This window comes from Myodes glareolus, chromosome 13 (genome assembly GCF_982192425.1).
Source record: "Myodes glareolus chromosome 13, mMyoGla1.1, whole genome shotgun sequence".
NCBI lineage: Eukaryota > Metazoa > Chordata > Mammalia > Rodentia > Cricetidae > Myodes > Myodes glareolus.
This window is the reverse complement of record NC_142038.1, coordinates 70,578,820-70,596,316: the sequence shown is the minus strand read 5'-3', so window position 1 is coordinate 70,596,316 and position 17,497 is coordinate 70,578,820.

Below are 17,497 nucleotides of genomic sequence, written 5' to 3'. Positions count from 1 at the left end.
GCAGGAAGGCCAGAGAGAGACCCCAGTTACAAAAGCAGTTTCTACTATGTCACAAAGGCAAGAGTTATGGAAGTATTAAGGGAGTTAATTCGTGTAGTAATTTGTTTTGTCATGTGTACTAACTTTTAAAAAATGAGGAAGAAAATGAACAAGCCACAACAACAAATGTTGATTTGACATATTGTAGCCAGTGGATCTACCTAATTCCTTACTGCTCTGTTTTGGCCACTTAAATGTTGACAGCTGCATTTTTCTGTAACAGTGGGTTTCGCTATTTACTTCAAAAATACTTCAGTCATAGTCTGTGAGATATGCTTCCGACTCAGTCCAGAGTGGATGTCTCTTTTCATATCACATGATGGCTTCTGTCTTACATCCTTCCTTTAAAGCATACGTACACGCATGCACACACACACACACACACACACACACACACACACACACACTGAATTCCAGTTTGGATGATCTTGAGAGTATTTCTCTGTGAAGTCTTCTCTGGCTTTTATTGAAAAATTGAAAATGAGTTTTTGGAAATGTGTATAAAAATTGAAGGTCCTCAGTGTATCCAAACACAGATTGATATTGTTTATATGCCGTCATGTTCAAGTGCTGTGGTCTCTGCAGAAGCATGCAATTAAACCTGGTGGCATTTTCATTTTCAGCCTCATCATAAACATTTCCCTCTGAGCAATAAGGTGCCATTTTAAGGCTCTGGCCAGAAGTTCCCACTGTTTAGGAACAATATTTGTGAAAGTTTTAGCCGGGGGCCAAACTCTAAAGTGGAAAAACATAAAGAATCTTTTTAAAACATCACCCTTGATGCTTGTTTGCTCTCTGAAAACTAATTTCAATCTACGGTTCGATGTTTATAAATAGGACAGACTCAGTGCGAGAACTCCACGCTCTCTGCAAAGTTTGAGGTACCACTGAAACAAAACAGAATACTGCTTAATACATACATAAACATGCGTATACACACACATATATATATATGTATATATGTATAAAGTGGTTCTCAACCTTTGGGTCATGACCCCTTTATGAGTCAAATGACACTTTCACAGGGGTTGCCTAAGACCATCAGAAAACATAGATATTTACATAATGATTCATATCAGTAGAAAAAATTACAATTATGAAGTAGCAATAAAAGCAGTTTCATGGTTGGGTCACCACAACATGAGGAACTGTGTTAAAGGGTCGCCATTAGGAAGGTTGAGAACCACTGATATATATATACATATATATATGTGTGTGTGTGTGTGTGTGTGTGTGTGTGTGTATAAAACAAATTTTTATATATATAGAACAAATTTAGAAATGAGAACGAATGAATATTTGGAATGAAAAATCAATTACAAATTGCTAAGTTAGAAAAGCTATCAAACGCTATAACATTAAAATGACGAGGGCGGCAAAATATACAACTATGTTATTGCTCCAGTGTTTTTCCAATACTACAATGTATTTTCGTCACATACAGTTTTCTTCTTTAAACAATAATTTGTATGACAAAAGTACATAACTGTGTATTACAGAGGTAACTTAGCTAGTCTTCCCCCTCTGCCTGACCAACTTTTCTCTATAAAAGGCTTAACGGGGACTATTGTAGGTTCTGAAGGCCATGTATTCTCTGACACAGCTATCTGTTCCTGTTGTTACACACACACACACACACACACACACACACACGAAGGTGCATGCTGTGTTCTCATAAGCATTAGTTGTGGACTTCGAGTTTGAGTTCAGCACAATTTCCATGCATCCTGTATTTGTTTCTCGCAGATATTGAACCATGGCTCCCCTGAGTTTGGGGCCGTGCAAAGGCACAACTGACAGTCTGCTCACTTTTCGTCTGCTGACAGAAATGTGTTTCGTTACAGATTATTTTACAATTTATTTTATTTTGAGTGATTTGCCTGTATATATGTCTGTGTAGCACATGTGTGTTTTGTGTCTTTCGTGGTCAGAACATGTTGAATCCCCTAGACCTGGAATTAAACTGGTGTGAGTCTCCATGTAGAGCTGTGAACCAAAGTCTCTTGCAAGAGCAACAAGTGCCCTTAATTACTGAGCCATCTACTCAACCCCTATTGATAATTCTTAAAAGCTACTTTTAATCTCTTTAGTTGTTAATGATACTTATGTTTAATGTTTAATAGTTTTGAAAAATGAATCCTTCTACATTTGAACATGTGAGATACTCTTTTTCTAGTGTGACTAATTTATGTTTTCTAAGTTGATGGCATTCATTAATCAGCTGGTGATTGATAACATCATTAAAAGGTATAATATGTATTTTATTATCTTTTCTACATTATTAGTACTTAACGATGAGTCACCAAGAAATTTTCATATTTCTCAATAAGTTTAGCAGTCACTCTTTTTCAACCTAAGAAGGTATTTACTACTGGTGGTGTGAATGTGTCAGCGCCCGATTAAATATTACTCTTTGCTGTGCTGTCAATCGTTTCCTGGTTATACATTCAATGTTGGATGAATTCGTCTCTTACTTTGGGCATATTGCTTCAGGTATGTATAGTTCTTGATTGCAAAATTGCTCTCTGCTCCTTCATAAACTTTAATCACAAGGTAAGGGATACATCATCTACTTCTAACTTGAATCTAATTCCTCACATGATCTAGTGAAGCTTCCAAGCAGGGGTTCTCAACCCAACTGCCAACTCCAAGGCCAGACATCAGGCGTTAGCACAATGGCCTGCCAGTTGTCCCAGAGAGCCAGAACAGCAGCACAACAGGTAGTGCTCACTTTCACTGTCCAGAGGACTGAAGGACTTACTGTATTCTTTCAAAACCCTAAAGTGTATTTACTAGTCAGGTATGCCTTAGTCAAACTCCAGATGTGCCAATAGCCCCTGCAGTCTGTGACGGGAAGAGATGCTCCAGAAGAAAGCCAGCTGTAAAGTTACATTTCTAACATTATAACCATACTAGGTACTATAGGCATCTTCATGCTTAAGTCTCTTGGGGAGTCTGCCTCTGAAACCCACTAGGTGGCCTGTCATGTCACTGAGCAAGCCCTGCTGTAAACCCTCCACCTGTCCCTGATGATTTATCACAAACGGTAAGAGCAGAACATTAACCAAGTATTCCAGAGGAATCCAATGAGAACACATGGGACCCACAGATTACATAAAAGGTCACTTTTAACACAAGATGTAATAGTTCAATTATTTTTTTTAAGAATAAATTAGGAAAGTTATCTCCTGAGATTTTTTTTTTCCATTTTGAATGCCCGGGACATTTCATTCCACAAAGCTTAATAGGAACTTGTATATCATAATAATAACATAATTACAGACTCTAATTTAATTATGTGAATGCACATATTAATTTATTCTGTGAGTTATAAGAAATATACATCAACTAAACATCCTGACAGGTCTAACAGGTCAAAGCTATAGAGGAAAGCAAGAAATCTGTGTAGTCTTTTCCACAGTGAAAGGAGGAAGGGCAATCACAGCTCAGAAAAGCAGACTCTCCCGATGGTAAGATAGTTACAGCCAGATCACTGGCTTCCCACCACAGCAGAAGCTGTTTTGCAAATGAGAGAGAAATGCATGAATTTGAACTTTGCATATCTCCATGGCTTTAAAAGGGGCCACACTCTTGAAGGTTTCCATAAAATAATCTCTGTGTAAGGAGTCCTGTGAAGGTCAATCGATCTGTGTCGGACGCCTTTCTCTTGTCCTTCCTTTCTGTTTCTGTTAGCTTTAGGGTCTAATACATGTCTAGCCTGTGCCCACAGCTTTTAATGTCTGTTGTTTTCCTAATAAAAACCTAATAGCTTTTTTCAGTATCATGATTATCCGTGTAAAGGATAATTAACTCCAAGAAATTACTATTTTTTTAAAAGGCTTAGATACTATAACAATAGTACAGATACCTGAGGTTTATTTTCCAACCTATTAAGCTAAATGCTATATTGAATTTTAAACTACATGCCCACAGGTCTGCCTAGCTGTGAAAAAAATTAAATATAAGACATTAGATAAATACAAACAAAACTAGATAATTTAGAAAAAATAATCATATTACACATAAAACACTTTATAATATTCTTTATAATATTTTATAAAATACATTTTTTACTATTAAGTTTTAGACTGTGGTTCTTATAAAGTAACCTATGGCATTTCAAATAGTTTATCTTTCCTATCGTCATGTCTTTACTTATTAAGGTATTTTTTTATCAAGATATATGTGGTCCTCAGAGCAATTAGGTACCTGCCATCATTGAGAGACAAAATAATATTCCCATAATTATTTTTCCCATTATGCTTATCTATCATGGTTGTGTTGAAGTTCTGGTTTTATGTGCATTCCTATTGCCTTCAATAACGGATATCTCACAAGCATCACAGAGCTATGGGGAACATGTTTGGAGAAAATGCTTAATTAGGCAATGTTGTGAATTTTGACATCTTTCTTTACGGTTTAGAAAATTCTCCATTTCAAACATATGATTTCCACAGTTTGAAGGTCAGAAAAATCTTACTTTCTTCGATATTACAAATGGAATTACAGGGTCACAATATTGTGAGAAACCAAAGGTTTTTTAATTTATTTACTTTTCAAAACTATCTTCTTGCTCAATAAGTCTAAGAATTCTATCATTATGCAGAATATGCCACTAACTTGTGACAGACCAGTGATGGTTGAACTTTGAGTCTAAATCTCCAAATCATTTGGGAATAAGCATGAGACATAAACATCAGGCTTCAGGGAAGTTGGAGCAATTCTTTGTTGTTTATCAAGCAGTGTCGACACCTGCCCTTGTTCAGCAAGACATACTTCAGTCTGAAGATGGGTAAAGTTCTCCTATCCTTAGGTGGGACTCTAAAGTTATCCAGTGAGATCTATGCTAAATGGATGTATTTCTGTTTCCTTTTCCTAAACCTACATCACAGAATTATAGGGATAAAGATGTTCATAAAAATTATTAGCCAAGCAACACATTCCTCTGATTTCTAATATCCAGGATGTTAAGTCCTAAAATATTATCAATTTACAGTATTGAGCTGTTGACCAGGTGGCCACTGTGGTTCATGTCTACATTAACATTAATTAATATAAGGTTCTTCATTATATTTTGTTATTTGGCAAGTTGGTGTTTGCATGACATGCATGTGAGTTTCCTTCACAAATTCTTTACCACAACAACACAAACAACAAAGTGAAAGGTTTCTCAGTCACCATACTGACCAGTAGGCTGTATTATAATCAAATTTGAACGAGCATCCTAAAAACCAATGTACTCACAGGCACACATTCTTTAAAAGTTCTTATTAATATAACTTATGTTGGACTGGAGGAATATGAGCATATGCAGAAGACTGGAGTTCAGTTCCCAGAACCCACTCAAATAGCTCACAACCATATGTGTCTCCAGCTCCAGGGCCATCTTGTTCTTTACAGGCAGGTGTACATAAGCACACATAAACATGTCATTAAAAACAAGAAAAATAGATCTTTAAAAATGTGTATGTTTGGAAAAGAAGAGGTGTATAAAAAATTGAAAATAAAAACACTTCACTACTCTTTTCTACAAAATTATTGAATTGCTCAGCTCTATCTCATTCATCTGGGAATTCCACTGACTGTGTTGATATCAGGGAAGTGGGCAGAACAATTACTCTGCTAGCCAATCTTCAATGACCCATGTTGGTGGAAAAATTTGGAATGCATTTGACCAAAAGATGTTACAGAAAGTCCTCTGGACAAAAGATTCTGTACCATATTGAACAGGAAGTAAAAGCACCCACATTTTGTTGCTTTATTCTCTTTCACTTGTCTTACAGTTTCCCAGCTGAAAGTACAAAGCACACTCTAGTTTTCACACCATCTAGCATGCCCAGGCTCGTTTTCCTCTGCTACAGTCTGGACACAAAGTTTCCCGCCCCATCCAGAGTCCCGTGTAGGGAGCTGGGTCCCCAGTTGCTGTCATTGTTATGAAAGACCCCAGAAGTAGGACTTAGCAGAAATAGTAGGCTATTGCTGCAGGTGGTCCTGAGAGTATTTTGTCTGAGACTTCTTGTCTGGCTGCCTATGTCCTGGCTGCCTCCTGCTGGTGCTTATGAGGTCACAATGCTCTTCCTTAACAGCCTTCAGTACCCACAGTACCAAGTGAGGGTGCACCAACCCGCTGAGACTGTGAGCCAAAGGAGCTGCCATTGTTTGGGGAGCACAAGTTTTAATTACTTATAAAGGAATGCAGAAGAGACCCAAGTAAATGTCGGTCGTTCTTCTGTGCAGCTACTCACCAAAGCTCCAGGCGGTTGTCCATTGCAGGAAGAAAAAATAAAATCATTCAGATTTGTTTTGAGAGTATCCTAGCCACCTTCTTATCCTAGCCACCTTCCCGAGTCAGATCTCACAAGACTGTGACAAAGGAAAGAATCTATCACTCTCATATATGACTGAGTTTGAACAGAGGAAAAGAAAGGTAGTGGTGGGCTATATGTAGGCTTAGGACTTGGTAGGCTTGAGAAAACAGAACTCTAATGGGGTTATGAAGGGCTCTCATTTTAAAATGAAATTTCACATGGGGTCTGGATTCCTCCCTGGAAACATAGAGGCCCCACAATTCTGATACCGGTAAGTGGAAAGTGCTGTGAAAATCTTACTCTCCCCTCATGTAGTTGGCAAAATAGAGAGCAATTTCATCTTTCACCTCTCAGAACACTTGTAAGTTTCTTTTATTAGAAATCAGCTAAGCAACTCAGATTAACCTAAAAATATTCTTTAAGAAGCAACTTTCTGCTTTCAATAATCATCTTTTATCTTATTTCATCAACAAATGATAGGCCCTACAGTGACTTTTCCTATTGCTCTGTTCCCTGACAGTTCCACACTTGGCTATACTCCAGCTCATTACCCTCTTCCCACCAGTGCCGTCTTCTTCCCAAGTCCTCGTCCCACATCCGTATCTTTTGCCTTTTGTTGTTGCTTTGTTTTGTTTTGTTTTTGTGAGCCCTGGGACGAACCAGGACTACCCTTGTGGGCACAGTGTGATGCTGTCCCCTGAAGTTTGAGTAATTCTCAAAGAATCCATGGTTGCTTCGACTAGAAATTTCACTGGGTCATGGATTTTAGTGATCTTGACTTTGCTCTGCACCTGCATAGAAAGCCCTGGTGAGTTTTACCAAACTGAAATATCCACATTGATAAATTGATCTTCCCTTCTTCTATTTTTTTCAAATAATGAAAAAGTTCTCAAAAATGTATTTTTTAGAAAAATTAAAAATATTCATTCCATTCTTTCATCTCTAAAATAATTTATAAAAATCAGCCATATTACAGGAGACAGTACTAGATACTGTCTAGATGTGGTCTAGATACAGGTTCTGAGCATCTATGAAGTTTATGCTTGTAGCATTCAATTACTCTGAATTCTTCTTTGAAATGGAGACTTTCACGTGTTATTTTTGCTTAAAAGATGAACGTAGAATGTATCTCAGTTGATGTGGAAGTTGTCAAGTATGCATGAAGTTTTGAAGTCAATCGTAAACACCAGAAGTCAGGTGTGATGATGGAGCCACCTTAACAGGAAGATCAGAAGTTAAAGATCACCTTTTGTTATACAGTTAGTTCTAGACCACCCTGGGCTGCATGAAACAATGTCTCAAAAAAAAAAGCCACAAAAATTAAAGTTTATCAAACTGAACTTGACAAAATTGGACTCTCTGGTGACCACATTACAACCCTGTGTCTTCCAGTATACAAACACTAATATCTGGAGCTATTTAAGGTAAGGGATTTTCACTTACCGTTTTCATTGCACTCCATGACTTTGATTTAGCTATTCAATGTCTTATAAAAATACCCCAGCTTGCAATCAGGTGTGGGCTTAGTATTTTTATTGCATGTAGGTGTTACATTTATGTTCATTCAATCTGTTTATCTCAGAAAACTGACACAAGGACTGTAAAATTGTTTTCTGAGTTCAGCCTCTGGTCACCGGACCCGTGCATAGGCATTTGATGCACGCTTCTGACAATGGTGACACAGGAATGTGCCGTCACGTTTGACACTGTATTCTAACATATACAATGCAGAAAAGCATGACCACAAAGCAGTTCTAAAACAGAGCAGCAGTCTTGAATCCTGGGTCTCTGCTCTTTTAAATGATTGGCAGTCAGATTCAAAACACCACACTGGAACAGCAGGGGCAGCCTAGTTTGATATGAAGCACTGTACATTGTGGGTTTTTTTTTTTAACACAGTGAGCTTGATTTTTTTTTCCTTCTAAAAGTGATTTAGCAAGTTGTCCTCTGGGAGATGCTCATGGAGCAATGTCCTGAAATCTGAAGTCAGCTTCTGTTGCTGCTGAAAAGCATCAAGGAATGTTTCCTATGGTTCTAAACACATGCAGAGCAACAAGCAGGGACTTACCTAGGTTACTGAGAATGCTTTTCTTGTTTAATCAAAGAGATAAATGCTTTACTAGACACAGATCCTCCCAAGAAAAATGTTCTTAATGTGACTGCAATGAAAAAAAAAAAAACCCACCAACCTCCTGCCAAATGAGGCAAGTTGGGTAGAAGGCTTTACAACTTGACCTGGGGAGAAGATCCCATCTGAGCCTACCTTAGAGAACCAAGGGGTTTATTGGAATGACTCGCATAAGCACGAGAGACTTTAAAGCAAAGGGCTCTGTCTGTTTCCTAGGTTTGACATTTCAAAGATTCTGGCTGCTTGTTGTTGTCCATATAGAAGGGCAGGGCCAGCCCAAGGCAGGTATGAGATGAAGAACAGATCTCTGTCTCTTCTCTCTACCAACACCCTTCAACATATGGTGTGTGGGTAGAATTAGGTTAAAATGAACATCCTTGGAAGAGAACAAAATTATCACCAAAGGAAGTACACTGTAGAACAAAGAACAGAGGGCGGATTGATGTAGAAGGTGTCAGAACGCTGATTGTGTACCCAGAGAGTCTGCCGCTGACCATCTGCCTGTTATTTCTCAAAAGTTTACACAGTCTATTAAGTCTTGGGCTCAGTATGGAAGAGGACAGAACACGGGGAACATTTTGCTAATTGTCAGCTATGAGCTGGACACCAGGATAAACGATTTTCAGAGGTCTTCACATTCCAGTGCGATGTGGTTCAAGCTGAGTACAGTATAGGTATGCCCTGAACAGTCATATGGAGAGATGTGTGAGGGGGGAGGCTCACCTAGCACAAACCCAGAGAAGCAGGTCCAGACGCAGAGCCAGGACGACATCTCCCACCATGAGAAAATAAAGGTCCTGGATTCTCACCAAGGTTTCTGTTTCATGGCTCTGGCTGCAGATAGGAGCTTGCTACAGCAGTGCAAGTCATCAGGGACATCTTCCAGTAGAGACTGTCACTATGAAAATGGGAGATAAATTGGGCAGAAAAGGTAGGAGGACCATCCAAGCTTTCCTAAGAACCAGGAGCTTGTTCACAAAAACTTTATACAGGAAAAGTCAGACTATCGAGCAGCAGTGAGTGTGCCTGAGTAGACGGCCTGCTGAAAGTTAGAATCCTCCAGAAATCCTCCTTTGGAGTGAGCTCTGGTTAGACACCTCCCACACCCAGGCTCGGGTACAGCTGGCCCCTCTACTTCCTGTCTCTGCCACCTGCCTCTCTGAGTCATAGTCCTTACATTTCTGAAGTACAGCCAAACCTCCTAATGACCTTCATTCATTGATTCACTCAATGTCATATACCCTTAGCAGATGTCCTAATTAAAAACGAAAAAAAAAACAGCATAATACGTGACATTTAATGAATTGTATAAAAATCTATGTGTGGGCATACTTGGTAAAATGGAACAGGAATTCATTATTTTATTCTGTGTTTACATTCCTATGCAAACAATTAAAATGAGAAGGATTGTTTTAAACGTTTAACCAGGCTTTTTTTTAATGCTAAAGGAAAAGTGCCAGGCAACCTACATTAACATGAAAAGTCTTTTTATTACTAATAGAAATAAATTCACACAAACCCAGGGACAGCTTTGGCGTATGTGTGACCAAACTCAGCTGAGACAATTTTTCAGGTTTAAGGCAATAAATCAAAGCTGGGCTTTCCATACATTCAAAAGTAAGCAAAGAAATGACATCTCTTCTGTTGCTCTTTTGAACATCCTGTTAGGTAATGAACTAGTTCTCTACTTAAGTAATATTTATAATCTAAAAAGGTTTTCAAATCTTTAAATTATGCTTTAAAATAATTGCATTAAACATGTCCTTTTGGAGTTGTGAATTATTCTTCTTTGATATATTTGTACCTTGCTCTGATCTTCATACAGAATTTATTATTAGTAAAAGAGAAAAATACCCGAAATTCTATGGTTGCTACTGGTGACTTTTCTTTTTTCCCTTGCAAAGGAGCTGTGTGTGTGTGTGTGTGTGTGTGTGTGTGTGTGTGTGTGTGTGTGTTATATGTATGGTAGGTGAGTATGTATGGTATAGTGTGGTATGTCTGGTCCTGTGTATGTTGTGATATATACATACATATACATATAAATAAGCATATGTATGTTCTACAGTGCATGACAGATCATACCAAGAGAGCCTGCTTTTCAAACCTGAGCTATACTCTTTTAGGAAAATTATCTATTTATTGGAGTTTGGGGTGCTTGTGTAAACCTGTAGAAATTGATTCTACGTGAGTCCCAGGGAGGGAACTCAGGGTGTCATGCTTGCCAACACTGTTGATCATTTCACTGGCCCCACTTTTCCTTTTCTTGATGCAATTTTTTTTTCATTTATTTGTGTTGGGTAAGACACAATATTTTCTATACATGAAGTGGTAGAGGATACCTAGTTTGAGATTTATATGATTAGACTTCAGGGAAGGACTAGGTGTGCTCAGAATGGAGAAATTATCCATACTATGTCTTCCAAAGATGGCTAGAAAGATGGCTCAGCAGTTAGGAACACTGCCTGCTCTTCCAAAGGTCCTGAGTTTAATTCCCAGCAACCACATGGTGGCTCACAACCATCTGTAATGAGATCGGGTGCCCCCTTGAGGAAAAGACCTGGTCAGTTGTCCTCACCAACTTAGACCATGAAACACAATGTGGACAAGTTCAACAGAACCACCATGTTTCAGCATTGCCAGGGCATAATTTTCATTTTTTTTTTCATTTTTCATGTCTTTTGAAGGCTTTCTTGCCGCCATTCTGCCTTTATTAATACATTAATATCTTATAATCTGAGAAAATCATATCTCATATTGGTCAGATCCGATTTGGTTACTTTGCTATCATTTTACCAACTTGGGTATATTTCTGAGCTGGCATCTAAACCATGAACTAGCTCTTCTCTCTTCCCTCAGAAGGTGGTCCTTCTTTCCCAGTCTAAAACCTTCCAGTTTAGTCCTGCACAATCGTCAGCAACCCCTCCATTTATTATTAAACAGATGATTCAAATCTTGCATTTTCTTCTACACTATGTTATGGAAAACAAAGAATGCACTGTGCCACATTTGGTTTCATGTCTTTTATAAAGATTCTTTTCAGAGTGCATTGTGTTATTCAACCAAGTCAAAATTTGTTCTGATGGAAGAAAATCATAGAAAACCCATCATGTTTAGAATCTTTTCCAACAATCCCTTTTATGGGCATCCCTCCTTCCCCTGGATGTGCCCTTCCTCACAGACTCCATCAGAACTTTACAGACATCAACACAAACCATGACAAGTGCTACACTGTCACATAACTGATCCTGCAGTTTCTCACACTGCCAAAATACCAGCCTTGTGATGTTGCAAAGATGTAACGCTGATGCCCCAATAAATGTGACATTAACTGTTCCTGGATATAAACAGGGAAAAAAATAACATGTTCAAAAGTTCCTACATGAAACAGATACTTTCTTGGAAAAAATGTGAAAATTAGATAGGAGACTATTCAAGATAAATTTCACAACAATTAAATGTGAGATGGTACAGAACCATCAGCTCACACTGAACAAAGAACAATGCATTATATTTACCAGAAAGAAAAGAATTCATTCTTTAGTAGAATTATAGATTATGGCCCCAGGAGGATGGGCCCACCCTTCACAGGGGTGGAGGATGTGCCAGGGTGGGACTTTGGGGCAGAATTCAGGGCTTGATAACATGTGAGAAACATCACAACTGTATTTCTCAACAGATGTGGATTGTTCCCTATTCAGCTGGCCGGGGGACTCTCTTTTACTTCTTGAGGAATTGAGGAGAATTACAAATCAGACATTGTGTTCACAGCCAGCAAAAGAGGGGAAAACATGTATCTATGCTAGAAAGAAAATGTGACTATAGTACCACCCAAATCCTTTTCTGATTTTTTTCTAGCATTCCTACCCATTCTAGAAGACAAAGAAGGGTTTCAGAGATTTGTGCTGGGAATGTACATGTACATACACAAACACAAACAGACATTTGTTGTACATACACATGTTCACACACATACAAATATAATACACATAAGCATAAACAAAACTATGTCATGACATATGCCATTTCTTATGAAAATAAAAATATTGAATCTATGCTTTCAAAGAATTTATTGCCAGTTTTTAAACTAAAAGTATCCTACCTGATAGATCAAAACATAAAATTGGGAATGGAGAAATGAATCAGTGCTATAGCCTGTTTGCTGCTCTTCCGGAGGATCACAGTTCGGTTCCCAGCACCCATATCAGGCAACTCTCAACTGCCTACACTCCTGCTTCAAAAAATTTGACTTTCTCTTCTAGCCTCTCTGGGTCTACGCACACAGAAGGCTCACACACACACATACAAACCCACACATACATACATGCACACACACATACATATATGCACACACACAAATATACACATACATTTACATATGCATACATACACGCATACAAACAAAAATAAAACATTTAAATGCATGAAATTATACATGTTGCTATTTTACGTGATGTTTTGAGATTTGCACAAGTATCTCATAGAGACACACATACACACACACAAACACACACACACAGTGTATACTGTTTTACACCATAAAAACTGTATTGCATTCATAATTCTAAAATACTTTGCTGCCACAAAATTTAATTTGTTTCAATAGAGACATAAAATTATATGTATGTCTCTTTCATGAGATGCCTAGAGACAGGTATACATTGTGCTAATTCTATTTTTAATGGAAAAATTAAAAAAAGGAAGGAACAGATGACTGGCGCCTTCTGTGGATGCCTGTAGGAGGGAAGGAACAGAGCAGCCTCCAAACCCAGCAAAGTACAGCCGTCTGTTTTCATTACGGAACAGTTACGAGCATGGTGGGAACATGACCTTATCAGGTCACATGAACAGAAACAGCTCCTGGATCTTCTGTAGCTGAGGCTTGGAATCAGGTTCCATGGCCAAGATATAAGAAATGGTGGCAAATTGCTTCCCTAGGTGGAGACTTTTCAGGAAATGTATTGAGTGAAACTAAAAAGAAATGGGTATCGCAAAGATAAAAGATATTTGGTCAACAGAAGGAAAAAGGAAAATGGTCCTTTTCATCATATCTCTCTCTGCTATCCCCTTCCCTGGTTCTCTCTCAAATCTGGGAACATCCCAGTGCAGCCTCCAAATGCATCTTGTAAAGGTAGAGAGGGGAAAAAAGTCACTGAGATCTCTTCCTTCTGCCTCATCTGATATGCATCCAATGAGTTTCTTTCTTGCTAAGCCTCTGGGCAAGATGGTTGTCCAGATACAATGCTCTTTGGGAATTGATGTTGGTAGCAATACCTGGATAGTTTTCTGCTGAAGTAAAAAGAAATGCTTCTAAAAAGGCATGTGTGCTATCCCTTCACATGTGGCTCTAAAGTCTTGAAAACTTAAAATGCTCATCAAAGTATACATAAAAAAGTTTCTGTGATACAAAACTCACTGTTTGCTCAAATTGTGTGACCCGGAAACTTTAGTGAGTGTTTTCCCACATGTAGTGTTTGTCTGTAAGACACCTTAAATACAAGTCGTTCACTTAGCACATGTGTCCAAAACTAACTAAATTCTGATCACTTGTCACATTTAACATGGCTCTGCCTCGATGGTAGGAAGTGACTACTGACTGACAAAAGGCATGTATTTCAAATTTTCCTTCCTTGAAAATTCCAAGGAAAATTCATCTCATTTCCTACTGTGTTATGTAAAGATACACATAAAATTTCTAAAAAGAAGAAGAAGAAGAAGAAGAAGAAGAAGAAGAAGAAGAAGAAGAAGAAGAAGAAGAAGAAGAAGAAGAAGAAGAAGAAGAAAAGAAATCACAGCTGTCCATCACAAGGAAAATCTATCTTTTTATTCAAGATTTTCTTATAAAGCATCATAACTAGATGGTGCCTCAAGAGGAGCTCAGCCAATCTCATTCTTTTAGATTCTTTCAGGCCATATCACTTTTTCAAAAAAAAAAAAAACCCTGAGATTTGTATTGTGTAATTTATTCACTTGTGACCACCAAGGTAAAAAAAGCTCATGTCTTCACATAGTACCCAAAACTTGCCCGTGGCTGCCCATAGCCAATTAGGCTCCAATTCCCAAGATCACATGAGAAACACCTAACTGACTGACATACATAATTATACTCTCCTCTTCCTTCTTCTTCTCCTTCCTCTTCCTATTTCTCCTCCTCCTCCTCTTCCTCCTCTTCCTCTTCTTCCTCTTCTTCTTCTTCTTCCTCTTCTTCTTCTTCTTCTTCTTCTTCTTCTTCTTCTTCTTCTTCTTCTTCTTCTTCTTCTTCTTCTTCTTTCTCTCTCTCTCTCTCTCTCTCTCTCTCTCTCTCTCTCTCTCTCTCTCTCTCTCTCTCTCTCTCTCTCTCGTGTGTCTACACCTGCATGCGGGCTTAGAGGCCCAAGATCTTCAACCACAGTTGTTCTTCCTCAGACACTACTTAACTTACCTCACGAAACAGGGTCTTAATTGGACTAGAGGACTAGAGCTCATTAGTTGGGCTGGACTGTCTGGCTAGACAGCAGGCAAACCCAGCCTGTAAGGTTCTATGACATGAATCGGCATGGCCAGCTTCTTCTACAGGTGCTGGGTGGAACTCAGGCATCTCGCGCTTGCGCAGGAGGTACTTCACCAACTGATCTCTCCCTTGCACCCCTTTCTCCAATGTTTTAGAAGCAGTTTTCTTTTGAGGGTTCAGCAGGAGTAGAAGGTGGGTGTTACATTGTATCTGCAGTTGGGGACTACATACATGAATGTGTGCACTCAGCTAGCTCTCTTCTTTATATGCAGTCTGGGAATTAGCCCAGGGAATGGTGCACCTGCGTTCAGGCTGGACCTTCCAACCTCAATTAATCTGCTTTAGACACTCCCTCACCGACACACCAGGACTTGTTTCTTCAATAATTCTAAATCCTGCCAACATGACAACCAATAGACACCATGGCATTATTTTTCCAAAGACAATAGAATTTAGAAAATAGTTTTGTCTAAGCATTTTTATTTTAATAATAAAACTTATTATTAAAAATCTCCAAATAAACCGGGTATGGTAGTGCATGCCTTTAATCCCAGCGCTCTAGAGACAGAGGCAGGTGAATTTCTATGAGTTCAAGGTCAACCTGGTTTACAAATAGAGTTCCAGGATAGCTAAGATTGTTACACAGAGAAACCCTGCTTTAGGAAACAATTGCAAATAAATAAAAGCATCACACAGCAAATTTTACCATATCTAAATACTATACAACATAAAATGAATTTGTTCATAGTTAGAACTGCCATTTGAAACAGAAGTAGTAGAGTTTCATGTTAAATTTTACACTTTCAGGTTAGAATATATTTAATGCACTTATCCTCCACCAAAACCAGAAAAAAAATCCATGATAAAATTAGAACAAGAAAAGAAATTAGCTTTCTATCCTGTTTCATATCCTCTTTCATAATTTGTGTCCATTACCTGCATTCTGTAATTCCACTTAGTTTTCTACTTAGTGTTCTTATATTTAGAATTTCTACTCAAAAACTTATAACTGCTATTTTTGAAAGGATTTTTTGATTGGTGCTATATGTTAGTTACGCTTAAAGCAGTGAAAAGGTGAAATTCGGGTGGAGGGAACTCAGGTGTAGTGACTCACCTATTAGGACACATGTAAAATTGCCAGCTGACAGAGAAAGAGTAGAATTAGGTAACACCAATTCTCTTCACTTTGTTTACTAAGAAAAAGAATCTCTAAACTTAAAGCATAATAAACCAGAGAAGGTGTTTGCATCTGTAGAGAAGGAACCCTATTGTTCTAAGTCAATCAGACCATTTTGCTGAGTATTGCACTATATTGTATACTCTATCAAGGGCCATATGTGATCATGTCTGTTCAATAAGGAGGAGTGGAGAAATTAGATAAATAACAGATGAGGAAATCTTAGCTCAGTCGCAAAACCATTAATTCTAGAAATTATATGCTGCTGAATTCGATTATAAAATTCTACAATAGAACCATTAACACATGATCCAGAAGCAGGGAACAAATAAACTAACAATTATCTGAGAATAAACCCAAAGGAACTGGGTTTGTCTGTTCAGTCTCAATTATATGTTGGAAAAAAACTTCATAGGTAAAATAAGACTCTCACAATATATCAGTTTCCTACCACGTTCTTATGAACAATGCTGGGGAAAAAGTGATTTGGATTGCAGTGCTGGAGAGGGACTGTTTATTAATTGAACTGTTTCTACTGGCAACCCAGAAAGAAAACTCTAAATCCTGATGGGCGATGTCCTTTGTGATCTTTCCCACCCATTCACCTCTTGTTCGCCCTGTTTCCATCAAGCAAGTGCCCTTCAGTTCCTCACCAGGTCATGTGCATTTCTTCTGCCCACACTATTGTTCCTTCCGTCTGGAATCCTGCTTTCCTGGCTCTTTGGATAGTTAGAGCCTGACTTGAAGAAAACAGTTTAAATTTCACCATTTCAACATTATCTCCAAATTATGCACTCATGTCCCCAACCCATCCAATAGTCTATCCTTCTGCTGTTTTCCTGCCATACTCAGAATGCTTTTCAACCCTTTCACAGAACATCAGCTTCATAAAGGGTAACGTTCTATGTAAATATACTAAACAAGTATTCCCCAAACCAAGAATTTGGCATGTAGTAATCTGTGTTGTATATTTTAACAAATGAATGAATAATTAATTGGTGCCCTTGTAAATTATGAAGCAATATCATCATGTTTTACCTTTTAGAACACAATGTTTTTTTAAACAATGTTTTATGTGGAGATATAGAAGCCCTAGTATCCTGAGAGGCTATAATTTATCCCATTTTGGACAAATATATTCCATGACGGAAAAAAATTAAAGTGCTTCAATAGGTGAAAAGCCAAACCATTACACTGTGGAACACTCTAAATGCGGAATCAAAGGGATATTCTATGGTATTGGAGAGGGGAGACTTTATTGTCATCAAAGACCTTTAAAACAATACTGTGGTTTTAGCTCACCACAGCCTTATTAGGGTGAGCCAGTAGTGTAATAAGGCATTACAAAGTACCAGGAT